This window comes from Dipteris shenzhenensis, chromosome 7 (assembly GCF_047967505.1).
Source record: "Dipteris shenzhenensis isolate YYH24624 ecotype China chromosome 7, Dip_SZ_1.0, whole genome shotgun sequence".
Classification (NCBI taxonomy): domain Eukaryota; kingdom Viridiplantae; phylum Streptophyta; class Polypodiopsida; order Gleicheniales; family Dipteridaceae; genus Dipteris; species Dipteris shenzhenensis.
Window position 1 is genome coordinate 17,402,090 of NC_141602.1, and position 18,944 is coordinate 17,421,033.

At 41.2% G+C, this 18,944-nt stretch overlaps 1 pseudogene; it reads left to right on the plus strand.

The window, feature by feature from the left end:
• Window positions 1-1,852: 1,852 nt before the first annotated feature.
• Window positions 1,853-4,524, plus strand: LOC147900021 (gibberellin receptor GID1C-like; annotated as a pseudogene).
• The last annotated feature ends 14,420 nt before the right edge of the window (window positions 4,525-18,944 follow it).

Genomic DNA, 18,944 nt, shown 5'->3' on the forward strand with positions numbered 1-18,944 from the left:
CTTAACATCATTGCGGCTATTGTATGAATTAACTTTATCATTTGCTTCCTTAGAAGCAACATGTTTGCTCATTGCAAAGCCAGATACACAAAAGTAAGGTCATGCAATTGTAATGGCTTAAATAAAGTGCATCAACATTAATTACATTTCTTTAATTTCGAAGTGTTTTAAGAAACGTTATACTCATTATACAACATTGCATATGAAGGGAAAGACAATATGGTTCATATGATGATTGTACTCGTACATTTTGTAAAGTACACACAAAATAAACTTTATTTAAAATGTCAAATTCGAATCTTATTGATACTTCGCAATATACCACAAAGCAAAACACTGCAATTACGAGGATTGGCACAATTGTTATTTATAACATTGACTTAGTTTGAGTCAATATTAATAATATCAACAACATGTGAGCATAATTTTGAAGGGTCACGTGGCACATGGGTGGATTTATTTGTGCGTTGAATATGAGCGGTAATTGTAGATTTAAAGTTAACATACTCCGGGTAGTCACGTATAAGATTCCTTGCTGAATAACACAAACAAAAGATGTGCAAACTAGTTAAAGATTGCCACTTCTACTCCCAAGTATAATTTGCAAGTCACTAAATTTCCTTGAGCATAACCTTCCTCAACCACCTCTTCCAACGAGTTCTTCAATGTGCGACGAAGCTTTTTCTTGATTAAAGAGTTTTTAAGCAAGTTTTTTTTTGGGGGTCTACTCGGAGAAGTAACTACAAAGGCAGTTAGTTTCAGACTAGTTGGAGAGTTGCTGTTCCGCAAGTAAGAACATGCAAAAACTGCAGCTGTAGCGACAACAAATGAGACAAAGTCATGCATGCAATACAAACATGCAAAATAAAGATGGTAAATACTTGACAAACAAAAGAACTCAAATAGAAGAACTACAATAAATATTGGATGAAAATGTATACCAATAAAAACAACGCTTGACGTTTAAATCAGTTAAATGACACATTAATTGTGTTTAATTCGAGGAAACGAAATAAAAGACATACAAACTTAGTCTATGGAAACTCGACATTGTGGGAGAAATTACTTCACTGTTTTTTATATCGAAAAAAAAAACCCGCCCCACGCAATCTAATTACTTCACTGTTTTTTATATCAAATTAAAAAAACCCGCCTTACCGCTGTAAGACTGCATGTACAGAGAGAGCCATACGTTTGATATGCAGGTATGGTGCTCAATTTCATTTATGGGTTCAAACTTCAAAGACTCTCTAAAGGAGGAACTCTATCGGTTGATGAGCGGCCATTTCTTAGAAATCTTCACATCGAAATCTTCACATCGATAAAAGGGGCAATTGGATGCAATAAGCAGCTTACAAAGTGTCCGACGATGTGACAGAAGTTTCACGTACCTCAATGGGAGTTGCTGAAAACAGGGGTCGATGAATTGAACATGGAGCCCAACTCTATAGTTCAGCTGTCGCGCGAGTTGGCAGAGTTGGCTGATTGAAGATTTTGTCAAGAATGGAACAAGGCAGAGCGAGCGGTCAGCACGCAAAGCAGAGCCAGTGTCAAGAGTGGGCGCATAACATCTGTTGTGTCGGTGAGCCCTTCTTCGAAATTCTAAGGGAAAATTGATCTACAAGGAAAAGAAGCAAATTGCGAAGCAAGCATAGCAAGAATTTGACGTTTGGAGGACGGAGTGGTCAAGCAACAGACGCGATGTGTGCAATACCAATGTAACAGGTGCCATTGTTTGATTGTAAATCAGAAAGAAGATGAGGAGGAGGAAATCATTCGATCTTAAAGCGTGCAGAGGCTGGAGGAATAAGCGTGCAGAGGCTAAGCACAAGTTTGCAGGGCCTGAACAGATATGGCGGACCCGAACTGCAGGAATGATGCAGAAGTGAGCGTACGGAGGGCCGCCTCAATAGATATGACGGACCCGAATAGTAGGAATGATGCAGAAGTGAATCGAACAAAAACAACAAAACCAATGCAAGTGGAGCAAGAATCGTTTCTGCAAGATGAAACGTCAAAATAGACGGACGCAACAGCACCAGGCGAAAAGGATTGTGATGCTATCATCAATGTAGGAGCAAGATGGAAAACAAAGCGTCAACACAGACGAATGAAACGGGAACAAACGAAAATAATTGTGAGACTATCAGTTAAAAGCACGAGCAAGAAACGTTTCTACAAAAACAAATGTGAAGACAGACGGACGATATCTACTAGCCTGCGCGTCAGCATTCATGCCCTCCATCGTCACCCCTTTGGTGTCATGGGAGAAGGGACTGCATCCGGACATACTTTGGCAAGGCCTGCCACCAAAATATCCGTCATGTAACGTACAACAGAATCTAAAGCAAGAAAAGAACGAGGATTAAGCCAATCGAGAAGCCATAAGAAAAACCTTTCGCAAATGTCACGCTGTCTGTTTCCATCAAATCGACGGAAACTTCCATAGCAATAGTGTTTGGATACACGAAAACAGAAGCAGAAGTACAGAGTTTGATCACAGCATATGTATTTATAGGTTCAACAAGCCATGGAAAACTCACACAACTACTATTTTTGCAGAGATCTCCTCCAGGCAATTCAGTATTAGTGGAAGAAAACAAAACACGCCAAGCTGTGCCCACTAAAGATGACCTTCATTCTCTACAATTTTGTTGTACATCAGCAGCATAATCCTTCTACCCATGTGCTCTCGTCCACAGGAAAACCAAAATACCATGAATAGCTTTGGATATTGCCCATGATTGCGACGCCCAGGAATACCAAAGAGGTATCCAACTCACCCTAATCAAATGCATGCATATAAAACGCCATAAAAGGTCCTCCACGTGGACCAATACCAAAAGAGAATTTTTTTAATAACCACAAAAATCGAATAACAACCTTAAATTCCCAATTTTTGCTTTCCAAGTTGTAGAAGAATGCTTAGGATACCAAAAATCGCGATTTTTCAGAAATAAAAAATGGCGCTTCTTCTTCTGAATCGCCTACCTATGGTAGGCAAAAAACGAAAACCTTCAATTAGACCTCGTGAGGGGCCGAGGTCGACCTTGTGAGGGGCCATGTGATGTTAGGCCACCTTCCCCATTCATTTGACAGAGTTGCTGATGAAACTGCCCAAGTTTTTTGCCGATTGATCGACGACGCGAATCTGTGCAAATTTCATCGCCGGAGACAACCGCCATGGCGCTCATGAGTCAGCACTCTGGAGTCCGGCTCTCCTCCTTTCACGCTGCGGATGCTGCTCAGATTGGTGAACACATCCGACGACCGGAAGGACGGAACGCTGCGCCGCAGGCTCTCGGATTTCGTTGAATGGAAAGTGCCGGCGAGCGAAGTCCCGCGCCGCGGGGTGTGGACCTGCAAGGACTTGATGATTGATGAGGGGAAGGCGGTGTGCGTGAGGGTGTTTCTCCAGTGCGAGGAGGTGGAGGTGGAGGCTTTGCGATGATGTCGGCGAACTCCTTACTGTATGACGGATTCTGCAGGAGGCTATGTCGGAGGAGCAATGGGGTGGTGATCTCTGTGAACTACAGGAGGGCGCCGGAGCTTCGCCATCCTGCTGCGTACGAGGATTGCTTCATGATGCTGGAATGGGTGAGCAGAAGCAATCGCCATGGCGAGCTCCGTGCTGAGGAGATGGATCTACGTCATGTGTTCCTGGTGGGAGACAGCGCCGGAGCCAACATCGCTCACTACGTCGCTTGCAAAGCAGCAGCAGCTGCCGCCCAAGATGATCACCTCCTCTCCCTGGCCATCGCCGGCACTGCCCTCCTCTTCCCCTTCTTCGGTGGCCAACAACGCACGCCCTCCGAGCTCCGCCTCGCAAACACGCCCCTCGTCTCACTCGACAACACCGACTGGTTCTGGAAATCGTTCCTCCCCGCCAACTCCACCCGAGACCACCCTTCTTGCAATGTTTTCGGACCCCTTGTCCCCGACCTATCGCCCTTGCCTCTTCCCCCGTCCCTCGTCGCCATCGCCGAGTTTGACCCCCTGAAGGACCGGCAGCTGCGCTATGCTCAGGGCCTGCACCGAGCTGGGAAGCAGATCCGCCTTGTCTATTACAAAGGCGAGATACATTCCTTCCACCTCTTCAGTTCATACGATCTATCGGCTAAACTTCTGTCCGATTTGAACGATTTCATCTCTTCCCTTGCATGGAACAACATAAAAAAGGCGGCATGCTTTCTCTTGGGCTATCGTATCTGGTTAAGAGACACTAGTGAAATCATCACGGCTTCCATTGGGGCTTCCTTGAGTTGTTGGGCGGTTGAGCTTGAAATGAGAGATAAGATCATCAAGGGTTCTTCACTCCGGAAGGGTGGTTTGCATGTTAGCCTCTTCACTCCGGAAGGGATGAGAGTTAACATCAGCAAGGCTTCTTCAGTCCGGAAGGGTAGTTTGCATGGAATGGTGGTTTGCATGTTAGCCTCTTCACTCGGGAAGGGTGGTTGGCATGTTAGTCGGGAAGAGTGGTTTGCAAATCCACCCCGAAAGGGTGGTTTGTCAACCATCTTGTGACTGGTTGTTGCTGCTCGAGCCCTTAGTAGGGGCCAGTAGACAGGTTTTCCCTCCAAATGAACCCACATTCAAATTCTTGGTTTTCAACTCCCCCTTCGTGTGCTCAGGCTCTAATGTGAGGTGTTGGGTGGTTAATGTTCTTATGTCCGAGTTCTCCCCAAAGATCTTGAAGGCTTCCTCAACCTCAGAAAACCTCACAAGTATGCCTTTCACCTCAGCTAAAATGGCTACACCTTCACCCACATAGATACCATGTAGATTCTGAACAAGGGTTAGGCAAGAAAATGCATGAGGGAGTGCTCTTCTACTCTCTCTCTCTCTCTCTCTCTCTCAGTCCAATGACTTGCCTACACTACACCCTGTAGTCCATGAGCTTGCCTACCTTAATAAATTGCTCTAGCTCAATAAAAGCACATGCAAGCTAATTCTTCAAATGTTGAATATTTACCATTTTCCTCTTGAAAATTTATCTACTCACTTCTTATCAAAATCGAGTTTGCATTTGAGGCATTAGATAAAATTTCTATTTCTACACAACATGATGTATGTACGGCACTTGAGTATGGAAGGACTTGGCACAATAATTCATTCTCTATAGAAACAGGATTTTAGAGAGAGCATTGACCTGGGAAATCAATTTAGGTTTATCGCTAGTTAGGATAGATCAATGACAATATCGAGTGCACATGGGTTATGTAGATGTGCATAGATGATGTATGGAGCATAGTTTCCCTTGGCATGAAATCTATGTTAGAGCAGTAGGTTCCCTTGGCATAGACTATGATATTTGACACAAGTTGATAGAAATGTATATTCCAAATGGCTATATTCAATGTCTGAAGTTATGGATCGTGTTAATTTAATTATTTTTAATATTTTTCCTTGACGTTTTTCCTTGACGTGATAAATTTATAAATCCATGAAAGGAGACTTAAATATTTCATGAAAATAACATTGTCACTCGCAATATGCACAAAATTTTTAAAACTTTTAATAAATAGAAAAAAGACATGATGCCATAAGACCCAAGTTTTGTATTGAACCAAAGAGGTATAATAGCAATTATAGCTATTATTATATGATTACATTGAGAGACGTTGCTCTCAGCTAGAGTCTTTATATCCAAAATGATATAGATTGAATATATGTTTACAATTTAAATTGTTGCTCTTAAAGAGCCTCAATTTGTGCCATCTGCATAATTTGACTCCCCATTGTCTTATTGCTCAATGTCATGACAGTCCCTTGCCAGGTGCCATCTGCATAATTTGACTCCCACTTATCTTGCCAAGCCTTGCCCCTTGGGTGCATTGACTCCCCATTGTCTTATTGCTCAATGCGATAGTCCCTTGCCAGGTGCCATCTGCATTAACTCCCTATTGTCTTGCCAAGCCTTGACCCTTGGGTGACATCCAGTGCAAAATACAGGTGCCATCTGCATTAACTCCCACAAGTTATCTTGCCAAGCCTTGCCCCTTGGGTGCATTGACTCCCCATTGTCTTATTGCTCAATGTGATAGTCCCTTGCCAGGTGCCATCTGCATTAACTCCCTATTGTCTTGGCAAGCCTTGACCCTTGGGTGACATCCAATGCATATTTTGACTCTCATTTGACATAGGAGGTGATGACTCTGATTATAATTGTCTTGGATTGGCTTCTTGCCTAGTACCCAAATAAAATCCTTCAATGGACTTCAATACAAAGCTTTAATCATGGACATTCTTCATTTGCGCTCTCCTTCTACTTCCTCCATGGCGAGCATCCTTAAAAATTCGTGTATATGTAAAATAGTTTGCTGTGGTATTTTTATTTTTCCTTCTACCTCATATCCCATGTGCTTCTTTGATTTCTTTGCCCTTGAATGCCAAGACACTATGATTGTCTCCGTTGAAACTTGAGAGACCGCTTCATCATTTGGGACCCACTCCTTCATTATACAATTAGTATACAATGTGTTGTTATCCATATTCTCCTTCCTGCCCTTAGGCTCATACCATACCGCTGTAAATGTTGTAGCTCTCCCTTGGTCATCTCTTTGCACATCAACTACTTTTGCAACCCAAAACTTCACATTCTCATATTCATCATCCGATGGCCGAACCACAACAAAACAATCGACCTCTATATCTACTTATGGCATAAACTCTCTCTTCTTCGGTCCACAATATGGACGTGGGAGTAATGATACAAATTCATTTTCAAAGACTGGAGCTGGGCGCAAATCGTTATGAACATTTGGCCAAAACATATTGCATTCTTCCTTGACATTCTTTGAGCCTCACATTCTCTTAAGGTCCTTTATTAAATTTCGTGTCTTGTTAATTACAGTGGTAGTGTGTTCTCTCCAAGTAGGCTTCGAATCAGGATATCTCCGGAGCATTTCCTCTTTGTATGTAATAAATGCTTTTAATCCTTCTATTTCACAGTTAGACCTCTCATTGAATTCTTGTATAGGAGCCCATGTTGGATACCTTTCCTTGCTGGGAATTGAAGTTAAGAGAGTGTAAGGTTCTTCAGGTTCCCATTTTGTATCATGAGAATACTGTTGCCATTGCATTACAGGTTTTTCATCTTAAAAAGAAAAACGAAAGTAGTGTGGATTGGTATGACCTGTCAATGCATCACAGTGCATCACCACCCGTTTGTATGAAAGGTAGAATGAAGCTCTTCCAATCATATATTCTTTCGAGCCTCTCACATACTGTACTTTCCTTACGACCACCAACTTGCCTGCCACATCTTCTTACCAAGTCATCTATTGTCTCCACATCCTTGCATTTAAGCTCCCTTGAGATTGTGCTAAAAACCTGATCGATATCCTCATGTGTATGCTCAACATATAAAAATCCACATTCGACCTCATTGAAGATTCGATGAGCAACTAGCATGGAGTAGAATGCAAACATGAGTACATTCTTATTTTCTCACCAGCAATTATCAGCTTGTATTCTCAAAGTCGGTGGTAGGTGACCTTTTTCTGCATGTACATTGCGAATTTCCTTCATAATAGATGTTACAACTTGATTGCTATCATGTAGATGCAAGGAATCAATCCATATATCTGCAAGGAACTTAATTCCATGCACTAACACTCCACATAGATGTGTCTTTAGAAAGTGCTTTCCTTGTAATTTAGGTGGAGTGGCAACAAAACGAGGCAATGTTGTTGTATTCTGATCCATGCCATCTACAATAAGGCACATGTAGTCATCGGGATGCGAAATAGCTTGCTCCTTCCAAAATGCATATTTTTATCTGGAATGTCGAATAAGGTCATGATGAGATTTTCGGTTTTTTTTGTATAATTCCCTTTGATTTGGACATGTTGCACTCTCAATCGCTCGCTTTAAATCATCACAGACATTGCACTTTGAATTTTTTGCCTCCTTGGGATTTTAACATATCCAAAGTTCTTCTTCCAAAGAGTATACAAAGTATGAGAAGAAGCTACGGCATCCCCTCTTTGCCTTTGCTTTTCTACAATAGAGTCAAATACTTCAAGCATTGTCAAGCCCATTGGAAGGTGCATTTTAGTGATCGTGTCACCGTTAGGGAGTTTGGTAGATATATGGGGTTGAGCTAAAGCATTTTCATGTATGAAGTCTTGCAAAATTGATGCTGCCCTAACAGTTGAGATTCTTGATTTGGACCTTCCTCTATTACCGTGAATGCTAAATTTGTTACCGCCCTTTGCCTTGGTGACTAAATCCCAATATGTACCATGGGTTAATCTAGTAATATTGCGATATGCCTTATTGCAAATCCTTTTTCCATTTACGAGAGGTTTTACCTTTTGTCTTGAACTTAGCCTTTTATTGCCATTCTGAAGAAAGCAAGAGAGACTTGTGAGAAGGTATTCATTTTTTTCGCTTCCTCTTCTTTGCCACATGTGTCCTCTACATTCCCTGATGTCTGCAAGATCAATGAAGTGCATACATCTTCGCTTGCAACATAGATATCCCAATGCATTTAACATGTTCTCCTCCTTCATTACTCTCTTCCTCTTTGGTTGCTTTTGTGGATCTGCCTGGATTCGCTTTCTCTTCATGCATATGTATGACCGTTTTCGTTCCTCCTGCACGTTGTTATCTGTATTTATGCACTTCTTCTCCTCACATTTGTTTGTAACCAAGCATCCATGATTGGTCGTTGCATCCTTGTCCATATCACAATCAAAGTTAAATATTGAATAATCCTCTATTGATCTCATCCTCGTTTTTAACATACTCTTAGGACCATTCAATGAATTCAATATTCTACGAGAGTATTGAGAATCTTGAAACTCGTCCACTCCTGAGAGAACATCACTCATTGGGACATCTTGCATGGCTTTCACAAATCCACAAGCTTGATTGACACCAGGTTTGTTAATATGCATGAACTCATCCACACTTGACAAGACATCACTATTGAAACCTTTGCCCTTCTCACTATGCAAGAATTCATCCACCCCAGATAAGGCTTCGCTTCTAAAATCATTTTGTTTCTCGGAACCAATGAACTCATCCACTCCAGATAAGATGTCACTTCTATAATTGAGTATATTGAAATCATCCACATTTGAAGTGATAGAGCCTGGCACATGGGCACGCTTTTTAGGTCCTTTGATATTGTAGTATACCTTGTCTTTATCATTGAAAACCACGTTCCTCTTTCTCATGTTTAAAAATTGCATGCTCCATCTCATATTCTTGCCTAGCTCATAGTAGGGATCACATAAGGATGTTATGTTATCAACCATACCATCATCAGTGACTTTTAGAATCCTCATCTGTGCAAATGACCATTGCTCCACTTGTTCAAATCCCAATACTTCACCTTCTGCTACAGTCTTATTTGCAAATGATCTCATTTGTAAAATGTCCCCTATAGTAAAATCCAAGGTGGTGCACTTTGTATTCTTGATAATGTCTGTTGCATAAGTCTCATCTTTGTCCCATGCTATAAATGATTTGTTGGATGTATTGTAGGGCATAACATCTCCAAGTGTTTCCATATCTCCACATTTATACTTTAGCTCAACATGTGCGCTAAGAATCTTTGATACAGTAACTGCCACCTTATCTTTGCCAAGTCTTCGAAAGTGGCAAACTGAATTAGGATCACTATCATGGATTGTAGCAAATGCAACTACTTCTCTTTTGCCACATAAAATCACATCCATCCCTGGAACAAAATCTATAGCCATCTCCTTTGTGAGAGTCCTTCGCAAGCAAGCTGCAGTAGCAACAATTACATAAATATTAGTCTCTTTTTAATAATCTACTCATTTATTATAATTTTTAATTAGTACTTAATTTATTGGTGGGAGAAGTTATCCGATCAAGTACTCATCAGATGGACATGCCAAGTTATCCTTTGCATGGTCGATCAAGCATTAAATACTATTTTTGCTCTAGTGTCATGCACATCTGTAAAAAAACACGAGCCTGCTAGGTATGTTATCCAATCAAGCACTTATGGGATGGGTGTGCCACTTTGCATGTAAGTCAATTCCACCTAGTTGAAGGTGTGTGCAAAGTATTGTTCCCATCGGATATGCTTTGCATTGTCGATCAAGCATAAAACACCGTTTTTGCCTTAGTATCATGCACAACCATGAAAAAACACGGTCCTAAGTGTGTTAATCAAACAAGTACTTATTGGATGGGGGCTCCACTTTTCATGCAAGTCCGTTTCAACTAGGTTGAGATGCGTGCAAAGTAGTGTCACCATCCGATATGCCCTGCATGGTCGATTATGCATTATACAACGTTCTTCCCGTAGTGATATGCACACCTGCAAAAAAACACGCCCTTAGGTATGTTATCTAACCAAGTACTACTTATCGGATGGGTGTGCCTCTTTGACAAAATTTCAATACCACCTAGGTTAAGGCGTAGGAAAAGTATTGTTCCCATCGGATATGCTTTGCATGGTCGATCGAGCATTAAATACTATTTTTGCTCTAGTGTCATGCACATCTGTAAAAAAAACACGCTGCTAGGTGTGTTATCCGATCAAGTACTTATGCGATGGAAATGCCACTTTGCATGTAAGTCAATTCCACCTAGTTGAAGGTGTCTGTAAAGTATTTTGCCCATCGGATATGCATTGCATTGTGGATCAAGCATAAAACACCGTTTTTGCCTTAGTGTCATGCACAACCATATAAAAACACAGCCCTAGGTGTGTTATTCAAACAAGTACTTATCGGATGGGGGCTCCACTTTGCATGCAAGTCCGTTTTAACTACGTTGAGGTGCGTGCAAAGTATTGTCACCATCGGATATGCTTTGCATGGTCGATCACGCATTATACACCATTTTTTCCCGAGTGATATGCACATCCGTAAAAAAACACGCCCTTAGGTGTGTTATCTGACTAAGTACTTATCGGATGGGTGTGCCTCTTTGAGAACATTCCAATACCACCTAGTTTGAGGCATACGAAAAGTGTTGTGCCCATCGGATATCCTTTGCATGATCGATCGAGCAATAAATACTATTTTTGCTCTAGTGTCATGCACATCCGTTAAAAAACACACTGCTAGGTATGTTATCCGATCAAGCACTTATGGGATGGGAGTGCCACTTTGCATGTAAGTCAATTCCACCTATTTCAAGGTGTGTGCAGTCAATTCCACCTATTTCAAGGTGTGTGCAAAGTTTTGTGCCCATCGGATATGCTTTGCATTGTCGATTAAGCATAAAACAATGTTTTTGCCTTAGTGTCATGCAAAACCATGAAAAAACACGGTCCTAGGTGTGTTAATCAAACAAGTACTTATCGAATGGGGGCTCCACTTTGCACGTAAGTCTGTTTCAACTACAAAAAGTGTTGTGCCCATCGGATATCCTTTGCATGGTTGATCGAGCATTAAATACTATTTTTGCTCTAGTGTCATGCACATCCGTAAAGAAACACGCTGCTAGGATGTTATCCGATCAAGCACTTATGGGATGGGCATGCCACTTTGCATGTAAGTCAATTCCACATAGTTGAAGGTGTGTGCAAAGTATTGTGTCCATCGAATATGCTTTGCATTGTCAATCAAGCATAAAACATCGTTTTGGCCTTAATGTCATGCACAACCATGAAAAAACACGGTCCTAGGTGTGTTATTCAAACAGGTACTTATCGGATGGGGGCTCCACTTTGCACAAAAGTGTGTTTCAACTATTTGACATGCGTGCAAAGTATTGTTACCATCGGATTTTCTTTGCATGGTTATACACCATTTTTTCTCTAGTGATATGCACATCCGCAAAAAAACACGCCCTTAGGTGTGTTATATGACCAAGTACTTATCGGATGGGTGTGCCTCTTTGAGAAGATTTCAATACCACCTAGGATGAGGCATAAAAAAAGTGTTGTGCCCATCGGATATCCTTTGCATGATCGATCGAGCAATAAATACTATTTTTGCTCTAGTGTCATGCACATCCGTAAAAAAACACGCTGCTAGGTATGTTATCCGATCAAGCACTTATGGGATGGGAGTGCCACTTTGCATGTAAGTCAATTACACCTAGTTGAAGGTGTGTGCAAAGTATTGTGACCATCGGATATGCTTTGCATTGTCGATCAAGCATAAAACACCGTTTTTGCCTTAGTGTCATGCACAACCATGAAAAAACACGGTCCTAAGTGTGTTAATCAAACAAGTACTTATTGGATGGGGGCTCCAGTTTGCACGCAAGTCCGTTTCAACTAGGTTGAGATGCGTGCAAAGTATTATCACCATCGGATATGCTTTGCATGGTCGATTACGCATTATACAACGTTTTTCCCGTAGTGATATGCACATCCGTAAAAAAACATGCCCTTAGGTATGTTATCTGACCAAGAACTAATCGGATGGGTATGCCTCTTTGAGAAGATTTCAATATCACCTAGGTTAAGGTGTAGGAAAAGTATTGTGCCCATTAGATATGCTTTGCATGGTCGATTGAGCATTAAATACCATTTTTACCTTAGTATCATGCACATCCGTAAAAAAACACGCTGCTAGGTGTGTTATCCGATCAAGTACTTATGCAATGGGAATGCCACTTTGCATGTAAGTCAATTCCACCTAGTTGAAGGTGTGTGAAAAGTATTGTGCCCATCGGATATGCTTTGCATGGTCGATCACGCATTATACACCATTTTTTCCCTAGTGATATGGACATCCGCAAAAAAACACGCCATTAGGTGTGTTATCTGACCAAGTACTTATCGTATGGGTATGCCTCATTGAGAACAATTCAATCCCACCTAGGTTGAGGTGTACGAAAAGTGTTGTGCCCATCGGATATCCTTTGCATGGTCGATCGAGCATTAAATACTATTTTTGCTCTAGTGTCATGCACATCTGTAAAAAAACACGCTGCTAGGTATGTTATCCGATCAACCACTTATGGGATGGGTGTGCCACTTTGAATGTAAGTTAATTCCACCTAGTTGAAGGTGTGTGCAAAGTATTGTGCCCATCGGATATGCTTTGCATTGTCGATCAAGCATAAAACACCGTTTTTGCCTTAGTGTCATGCACAACCATGAAAAAGCACGATCCTAGGTGTGTTATTCAAACGAGTACTTATCGGATGGGGGCTCCACTTTGCACGCAAGTCCGTTTTAACTACGTTGAGGTGTGTGCAAAGTATTGTCACCATCGGATATGATTTGCATGGTCGATCATGCATTATATACCATTTTTTCCCTAGTGGTATGCACATCCACAAAAAAACACGCCCTTAGGTGTGTTATCTGACCAAGTACTTATCGGATGGGTATGCCTCTTTGAGAAAATTTCAATAACACCTAGATTGCAGTGTAGGAAAAGTATTTACTATTGTGCCCATCGGATATCCTTTGCATGGTCAATCGAGCATTAAATACTATTTTTGCTCTAGTGTCATTCACATCCGTAAAAAAAACAGGTTGCTAGGTATGTTATCTGATCAAGCACTTATGGGATGGGTGTGCCACTTTGCATGTAAGTCAATTCCACCTAGTTGAAGATGTGTGCAAAGTATTGTGCCCATCGGATATGCTTTGCATTGTCGATCAAGCATAAAACCCTGTTTCTGCCTTAGTGTCATGCACAACCATGAAAAAACACGGTCCTAAGTGTGTTAATCAAACAAGTACTTATCAGATGGGGGCTTCAATTTGTACGAAAGTCCGTTTCAGCTAGCTTGAGATGCGTGCAAAGTATTGTCACCATCGGATATGCTCTGCATGGTCGATTATGCATTATACAACATTTTTCCAGTAGTGATATGCACATCCGCAAAAAAACATGCCCTTAGGTATGTTATCTAACCAAGTACTTATCGGATGGGTGTGCCTCTTTGAGAACATTTCAATACCACCTAGGTTAAGGTATAGGAAAAGTATTGTGCCCATCGGATATGCTTTGCATGGTCGATCGAGCATTAAATACCATTTTTGCCTTAGTGTCATGCACATGTAAGTCAATTCCACCTAGTTGAAGGTGTGTGCAAAGTATTGTGCCCATCAGATATGCTTTGCATTGTCGATCAAGCATAAAACACCGTTTTTACCTTAGTGTCATGCACAACCATGAAAAAACACGGTCCTAAGTGTGTTAATCAAACAATTACTTATTGGATGGGGGCTTTAGTTTGCACACAAGTCCGTTTCAACTAGGTTGAGATGCATGCAAAGTATTGCCACCATCGGATATGCTTTGCATGGTCGATTATGCATTATACAACGTTTTTCCCATAGTGATATGCACATCCGCAAAAAAACATACCCTTAGGTATGTTATCTGACCAACTACTTATCGGATGGGGGTGCCTCTTTGAGAACATTTCAATACCACCTAGGTTAAGGTGTAGGAAAAGTAATGTGCCCATCGGATATGCTTTGCATGGTCGATCGAGCATTAAATACCATTTTTGCCTTAGTGTCATGCACATCCGTAAAAAAACACACTGCTAGGTGTGTTATCCGATCAAGTACTTATGCGATGGAAATGCCACTTTGCATGTAAGTCTATTCCACCTATTTGAAGGTGTGTGCAAAGTATTGTGCCCACCGTTTTTGCCTTTGTGTCATGCACAACCATAAAAAAACACGGCCGTAGGTGTGTTATTCAAATAAGTACTTATCGGATGGGGGCTCCACTTTGCACACAAGTCTGTTTCAACTACGTTGAGATGCGTGCAAAGTATTGTCACCAGCGGATATGCTTTGCATGGTCGATCATGCATTATACACCATTTTTTCCCTAGTGATATGGACATCCGCAAAAAACACACCATTAGGTGTGTTATTTGACCAAGTACTTATCGGATGGGTGTGCCTCATTGAGAAAATTTCAATACCACCTAGCTTGAGGCATAAGAAAAGTGTTGTGCCCATCGGATATCGTTTGCATGGTCGATCGAGCATTAAATACTATTTTTGCTCTAGTGTCATGCACATCCGTAAAAAAACACGCTACTAGGTATGTTATCCGATCAAGCACTTATGGGATGTGCGTGCCACTTTGCATGTAAGTCAATTCCACCTAGTTTAAGGTATGTACAAAATATTGTGCCCATCGGATATGCTTTGCATTGTCGATCAAGCATAAAACACCGTTTTTGCCTTAGTGTCATGCACAACCATGAAAAAACACAGTCCTAGGTGTGTTATTCAAACAAGTACTTATCGGATGGGGGCTCCAGTTTGCATGCAAGTCTGTTTCAACTAGGTTGAGATGCGTGCAAAGTATTGTCACCATCGAATATGCTTTGCATGGTCGATCATGCATTATACACCATTTTTTCCCTAGTGATATGGACATCCGCAAAAAAACATGCCATTAGGTGTATTATCTGACCAAGTACTTATCGGATGGGTGTGCCTCATTGAGAACATTTCAATACCACCTAGGTTGAGGTGTACAAAAAGTGTTGTGCCCATCGGATATCCTTTGCATGATCGATCGAGCACTAAATACTATTTTTGCTCTAGTGTCATGCACATTCGTAAAAAAACACGATGCTAGGTATGTTATCCGATCAAGCACTTATGGGATGGGAGTGCCACTTTGCATGTAAGTTAATTCCACCTAGTTGAAGGTGTGTGCAAAGTATTGTGCCCATCAGATATGCTTTGCATTGTCGATCAAGCATAAAACACCGTTTTTGCCTTAGTGTCATGCACAACCATGAAAAAACACGGTCCTAAGTGTGTTAATCAAACAAGTACTTATTGGATGGGGGCTCCACTTTTCACGCAAGTCCGTTTCAACTAGGTTGAGATGCGTGCAAAGTATTGTCACCATCGGCGGATATGCTCCGCATGGTCGATTATGCATTATACAACGTTCTTCCCGTAGTGATATGCACATCCGCAAAAAAACACGCCCTTAGGTGTGTTATCTGACCAAGTACTTATCGGATGGGTGTGCCTCTTTGAGAAAATTTCAATACCACCTAGCTTGTAGTGTAGGAAAAGTGTTGTGCCCATCGGATATCCTTTGCATGGTTGATCGAGCATTAAATACTATTTTTGCTCTAGTGTCATGCACATCCGTAAAAAAAACATGCTGCTAGGTATGTTATCCGATCAAGCACTTATGGGATGGGTGTGCCACTTTTCATGTAAGTCAATTCCACCTAGTTGAAGGTGTTGCAAAGTATTATGCCCATCGGATATGCTTTGCATTGTCGATCAAGCATAAAACACCGTTTTTGCCTTAGTGTCATGCACAACCATGAAAAAACACGGTCCTAAGTGTGTTAATCAAACAAGTACTTATCGGATGGGGGCTCCAATTTGCACGCAAGTCCGTTTCAACTAGGTTGAGATGCATGCAAAGTATTGTCACCATCGGATATGCTTTACATGGTCGATTACACATTATACAACGTTTTTCCCATAGTGATATGCACATCTGCAAAAAAACATGCCCTTAGGTATGTTATCTGACCAAGTACTTATCGGATGGGTGTTCCTCTTTGAGAACATTTCAATACCACCTAGGTTAAGGTATAGGAAAAGTATTGTGCCCATCGGATATGCTTTGCATGGTCGATCGAGCATTAAATACCATTTTTGCCTTAGTGTCATGCACATCCGTAAAAAAACACGCTGCTATGTGTGTTATCTGATCAAGTACTTATGCAATGGGAATGCCACTTTGCATGTAAGTCAATTCCACCTAGTTGAAGGTGTGTGCAAAGTATTGTGCCCATCGGATATGCTTTGCATTGTCGATCAAGCATAAAACACCATTTTTGCCTTTGTGTCATGCACAACCATATAAAAACACGACCGTAGGCGGGTTATTCAAATAAGTACTTATCGGATGGGGGCTCCACTTTGCACGCAAGTCTGTTTCAACTACGTTGAGGTGCGTGCAAAGTATTATCACCAGCGGATATGCTTTGCATGGTCGATCATGCATTATACACCATTTTTTCCCTAGTGATATGGACATCCGTAAAAAAACACGTCCTTAGGTGTGTTATCTGACCAAGTACTTATCGGATGGGTGTCCCTCTTTGAGAAAATTTCAATACCACCTAGGTTAAGGTGTACAAAAAGTGTTGTGCCCATCGGATATCCTTTGCATGGTCGATCGAGCATTAAATACTATGCACATCTGTAAAAAAACACACTGCTAGGTATGTTATCCGATCAAGCACTTATGGGATGGGCGTGCCACTTTGCATGTAAGTCAATTCCACCTAGTTGAAGGTGTGTGCAAAGTATTGTGCCCATCAGATATGCTTTGCATTGTCAAACAAGCATTAAACACTATTTTTACCTTTGTGTCATGCACAACCGTCAAAAAACACGGTCCTAGATGTGTTATTTGACTAAGTACTTATGGGATGGGCACGCCACTTTGCATGTAAGTCAATATTACCTAGGTTGAGATGTGTGCAAATTATTGTGATGATCGCATATGCATTGCATTGTCGATTAAGCATAAATCAACATTTTTGCCTTAGTGTCATGGACAACAACCAATAAAAAACATGGTCCTAGGTGTGATATTCTAAAAAGTACTTATTGAATGGGCGCTCCACTTTGCATGGAATACCATACCACCGCTTTTGAGGCACGTGCAAAGTATTGTGCCCATCGGATATGCTTTACATGGTAGATTGAGTATTAAATATCGTTTTTGGCCTTGGTGTCATGTACAACTGTCAAAAAACACGATCGTAGGTGTATTTTTCAAACAAGTACTTATCGGATGGAGATGCCACTTTGCACACAAGTCAATACTACCTAGGTTGAGGAATGTGCAAAGTCTTGTGTCCATTGGATATGCTTTGCATAGTCGATCTCACATTATACACCATTTTGTTCCTAGTGTTATGCACAATCGTCATAAAAATACGTTTGGAGGTGTGTTATCCGAACAAGTACTTATGGGATGGGTGCACCACTTTGTATGAAAGTCAGTACGACCTAGGTTGAGGCGTGTACAAAGTTTTGTGCCCATCAGAGAAATGTAGATGCGATAATATTAGAAAATTCTTGGTATGTGTATATGTGTGTGTGTGTGACAAACAATTTTGATACAACAAAGTAAACACCTAGTGCACAAATTATGCACTTCATACCTTGAGTAAGTAAGCTTGTTGACGAGGATAAATATGCCCTTGAATAAAAGCACAGTTGTTGTATGACCACAATAGGATCGCTTTGACACCTGTGATTTTGCCCACATGTAAGTTTGCAAATAGTATAAAAAATCATATAATAATATATTAATAGTTTGCAAATGTGTATAGCAAGTGAGTAATGGGAAGTGGAAGTGGGAGTGAGGAGGGAGGAGTGGAATGGGAGAGGGAAGTAATAGGGGTGTATGATAATAAGTATAAAAAATAGTATAATAATATATTAATAGTTTTCAAATGGCAAGTGAGTAATGGGAAGTGGAAGTGAGAGTGGGGAGGGAAGAATGGAATGGGAGAGGGGAAGGTAATAGGGGAGTAGGATAATAAGGGAGTGAAATGAGTGAGGGGAGTTAATAGGGGATGAAAAAGAGGAGGGTGAGATGGGAAAATATCGGATTTTGGGAAATGGGAGGAGTATGGGACGTGGTGGAAATGTGGGATGGGAGTGGTGGTGGCAATGGGGGAGGAAGAAGAAATGGATGGGGGGAGGGCTAATGGAAGATTGGGATGAGGGATGGGGGTCCAATGGGAGAGGGGGAGTAATGGGAGCCAATGGGAGAGGGGATAAATGAAAAGCCAATAGGAGAGAGGGGAGGAATGGAAAGCCAATAGGAGAGGAGGAGGAAAACCTAAATTTTCTTATATATAGTCTTCCTTCTTCATTCATTCTCCCCTCATTTCATTCATTGAAGCAAGAAAGCAAGGACGATCAAGAAAGCAAGGAAGGAAGAGCAAGAAAGCAAGAAAGAGCAAACTTACAAACTTTTTCTAGGTACTTGCAAATTTTTTTGATTAATTCT